Below are 4,757 nucleotides of genomic sequence, written 5' to 3' on the forward strand. Positions count from 1 at the left end.
GTTATGACTAACAATTATTCTAGTGGGTCACTGTAGGTCTGGGTCAGGTCGCTCAAAAGCCTCCCTCAAATTGGCGCTTGTCTGTGGCGCCACCTCATGGCCACTGCATGTAATTTCCCATGAAGAGGGCCTTGAGAGGGTGGGCCTTGGTTGGCAGGAGCTGGAGCAGCTTGTGAAAAGAGCTTTCAAATGGCCACCTAGAGACAGAAAAGCGGGTGGGGAAAACACAGAGAAAGGACTGTTTCCACCCCTTAATCCCCAGGATCCTGAGACCAAAAAAAGTCACCCAACATTGCTGAGATCTGGGACTGTCCTCTGAACATATACTGACACCTTCACAAGAACAGGCACATGCAGGCACTTACAAGAACCTTCAAAGGTATCATGCATGGTCTCTCACATGTGGCTGTACCCAGACTGGCACACTCACAGGCACACGCACCACTCTCTCCCTCCTCATCCTTTGGGGGGAATGGATGTTGCTTCCCCCCACAAAGGCACAAGGTGTCAGAGCCCTGATGCTCTCATGTTTATTTTATAAAAGATGAGAAGAGCAGGACACCTGAGAGAAGACACCCTGAGTCCATCCCTCTGCATCTGCTGTCCCACACCACATGTGGGACCCAGGGTGGTGTCTAGTCAGCTCCCAGGTTGAAAAGCAGCACTACTGCCCCAGGGATGTCACCACCAGCCCTGGCTCCCAGCAATGCTGGCAGACTGTGCATTACAGCACAGGGCCCTGGAAGGAGCTGCTTTGGCCTCTGTCGGTCACAACTGAAGGTTTGTCCTGCATTTTCAAATCCAACCAGGAAGCAGATGTCTCAGAAAAAAGAGGTGCAATGGAGTGTTCCGAGGATTAGGATGGGCATCTACATGGTGCAGAGAAAGACATGGGACAGGACACACAGATTCCCTGATTGGGACAACCCTAAAGCTAAGTCTCCAAGGTCAAGGTTATTGAAAGTCAGGGGAGAGAACAAAAGTGGGTGCTGAGGCTCCTGAGGGAGGAATAGCTGTCAAAGCACTACTGAAAGACAGATGGGTTCAGACAAGTGCACAGACATGGCCTCTGGGTGGTAATCTGAGCCTTGGCCCATACCTTCTGTAGGAGTTCTGCCCTATTAACTCCTAGAACCATTCAGGATACACACAACTTCAATTTGACAGATGAGAGCTGGCATGATTTTTAAATTGTGAAAAAAAAAACACAAAACATACAATTTACAACAATTTTCTAGTGTATAATTCAGTGGCACTAAGTACATTCCCATAGTGCTACCTTCACCATCATCCATCCATAGAACTTATTGATCATTCTAGAAGTCCACACCCAATAGACACCAACTCCTGACTCCTGGCCACCATCATTCTATTTTCTTTCTCTATGAATGGCTTATTTTACTCAGCATAATGTCCTCAAGGTTCATTCATATTGCAGCATGTGTTAGAATTGCCTTCCTTTTTAACACTGAATGATTTTTTCATTGTATGTATAACCATATATTGCTTAGCCATTCATTTATCCATAGTCAGTTGGGTTGCTTTCACTTTTTGACCATTGTAGATAATACTGCTATGAACATGGGTATGCAAATATCTGCTGAAATTCCTGTTTTCAAAAAAACATCATGTTCTTAGTGCCACACAGAATCACTTCCCATAAAACTCAGGGAAGAGCACAAGTGGAATGTGCCAGTGTGGGACATCCGAGTGAAGAAATGAGGAAGTTGGGGTTTGACACAGTGCAAGGGATCCAGGGCACTGTAAAAACCATAATGGAAGAAAGCAAGTCCACAGGGTTATTTCTGTGCAGGGCCAGGGTTGGGAAGGGACCTTAGACACCATCAGAGCAGAAATTCATGGGGGACTTAAGATCTCTGAAGGAGAGATTCCACACCTGTAGGCTCATCTTCACAGGATGGGCTGGCTCACCAGGTGGAAGCCAGCTGACATAGTCAATCATTATTAGTACACTAGGCAGTGCCTCAGCTGCAAAAAACAAATAGGTGGAACCCTCTGATGGCATCGGCAACTCAAGGGAAATGCATCTGACGTGCGCCTCACTGCACTTGCTTGGATAGGCAAGGGAGCTTACCCGGAAAGGCACAATTAAGGCAACTGAAAATTCACCAGTCCTGAACAAACAGATACCAGGCTTGTCTCCATTCCCCCATCTATAAACCTAATAAGCAGAAAAACATCCAGAATGTATGAAAAGATTCACTAGCTCAAAAGATCTGAACAAACAAAACACTTAGTGAGACTCTATAAAACAAGATAAAATTGGAATATCTTAAACTCATTTTTACAGAGAAATATGAACCCATATCCAATGGAGAATATGTGTTCCTTTCAAGTTTCTATATTGTGTATTGAAAAATTGATTGTAAGGATGGGCAAGGAAACCTCAAGATATTATACAAATCATATTCTCTCGTGAGGTTGCAATAAAATTGGAAAGAAACATTTAAAAAGACAATGTTAATACATTTTGGAGCTCTCTGTCTTCTCTGCACTGGGAGAAACTCTCTTGCCACAGCCACTCACCTCATGCAAATGTATGCCTGTTCCAAGTTCCTCTCCACTCATTCCTTGGTCAAGAGTACCTCTCAGCTGCTGAGCCAACCACATTGTTTATCTGCAGTGGTGCTGAACTGACCAGAGACACTGACATATGAGAGCTTCAGCAGCTTGGCAGTCTTACATTCCCTGACCTCACTTATCCCTAGCCACAGCTTCTAAGGGACATTGACATAGCAGACAAATTCATTGAGGCTGGGGCTGCCACAGTTGGGGTGACTGGCTCTGGAGCGGGATTAGAACTGTATTTGGAAGCCTTATTATTGGTTATACCAGGAATCCTTCTCTGAAGCAACAGCTCTTCTCCTATGCCATTCTGGGCTTTGCCCTCTCAGAGGCCATGGGGCTCTTCTGCCTAAGGGTGGCCTTTCTCATACTCTTTGCCATGTGAGGAAGCAGTCTCCACCTCTCATTCTTTCTCCAGTGTCTTGCCTCCCTTATATGTCCCTTTTCCTATACCTCCTCCCCCGAGAGTCTGGGGAAGTGTTTGGCTCAGGGTTTTTGACAAAGGGAAGACAAATAAATACTGTATTGATGAGGAGAAAAAAGAATACATTTTGGAAACAAATTTGCACAATGATAATTATGAAATGTCTGGAACTCAAGGGTAATAAGGTATCACATACTAAAATTATGAAATTCAACAAAATTGGTATTAGAGGGAAATTTGTATTCTCAAACTAATTATCATAAACAAGATAAAAGGGAGAAAGGAGAAAGCTGATGGTAGCATGAGCCAAAAAATATAAAAACTATAAAGAAAAACTCTTTAGAAACAAACTATAATAAAAGGGTGACATATAAAAATCTATCGGATATGTACAAAGCAGTATTCAGGAGAAAATTTATAGCCTTAAGTATACATACATGTGCTTGAACATAAGAAATATAAAATTGTATAAGCTGAGGAAATAGCACAAGCAGCTTTCCTAAAAAGAAAAAATAAGAAATGAACTTATATCATTTTAAAACCATCATAATAAAAGTAGATTTGACAAATAAAATTCAAAACTTGTTCTTTCAAAAGATTATTAAAATAGGGACTGGAGATATAGCTCAGTTGATAGAGTGCTTGCCTCGCATGCATAGGGCCCTGGGTTCAATCTCCAGCACCACAAAAAATAAAATAAATAAATAAATCTCTTGAAGTAGAGCAAAAGAAAACAAGAAAAGGCAAAAATTGAAAATGTTAGGTTAAAAATAGTGACACAACCATAGATGTATAGGGGTGTTTTAAACCACAAGAAGGTAGTAAGGTATAGCTGCATTCTTGTAGATTTTGTTTTTTTCTAGATGAAATGGAAGATTTTCTAGAAATACGTAAATTGCCAAAATTGGCTTAACAGGAGACATAAAACTTGAATAGCACAAGAAACCCAGGACAGACTAGAAAAGTAACCAAAGGTGTTCAGTGGCTCCATCAGCTTCCAGAGACGGGGGATAGCTGTGTTCTGGATATCCCAAGCCACAGGAGAAAATGGAAAGCTTCTGGGTCTATCTATAAGATAAACAAACTGAACAAGGATCACACACCCAGCAATGACATGGGAAGATACCCTATGATGCTTAGGAGTCAATAGGAAGTTTCTGGGCTGGGTGTAGTTCAGTGGTAGAGCACTTGCCTACCATGAGCAAGGACCTGGGTTCCATACCCAGAACTACACATATACACAAATAGTAAGTTTCTGAACCATCCTTTTTCTGTGTGTATGATTTTTATTTTTAATATAAAAAAGGACACCACACAGAAGAAAGTAATAATATGTAGACACATATATGTATGTCTAGAGAGAGAGATTGGCCTTGTTACTGGCCAGGAGAAGACAAGGGACTTGAGAGGAAATGTGGAACTGGAGATGTTTAGCTCAGTGGTAGAGCACTTGACCAGCATATGGAAGACCCTGGGTTTATCCCCAGCACCCTTCCCCAGCACACACACCTACAAAAGATACAGAAAGTGTGGCATATTTTCACTCTATTTCTGTATTGTCAGGATGCTTACAAACTGAATACATTCATATAGTACTTCAAAACAATTCAATTAAACTTATGCAAATTAACACATGTAAATAAATAATGTCGATATTAATAATGTAATAAACAATTTTAAGAAAAATGATACTTTAATAATTATTAATTAAAATATTTTTCAGCTAAAGAATAAAAGTTAAAAATTT

The 4,757-nt window shown here is 41.3% G+C and overlaps 1 pseudogene; it reads left to right on the forward strand.

Moving 5' to 3' along the window:
* Nucleotides 1-2,556: 2,556 nt before the first annotated feature.
* LOC124102189 (ATP synthase F(0) complex subunit C2, mitochondrial-like) lies at nt 2,557-2,971 on the forward strand (annotated as a pseudogene).
* Nucleotides 2,972-4,757: the final 1,786 nt, after the last annotated feature.

Source organism: Marmota monax, unplaced genomic scaffold, assembly GCF_021218885.2.
Source record: "Marmota monax isolate L192 unplaced genomic scaffold, Marmota_monax_Labrador192_F-V1.1 WCK01_AAM20220418_F8-fsc00161, whole genome shotgun sequence".
In the NCBI taxonomy this organism is placed as follows: Eukaryota; Metazoa; Chordata; class Mammalia; order Rodentia; family Sciuridae; genus Marmota; species Marmota monax.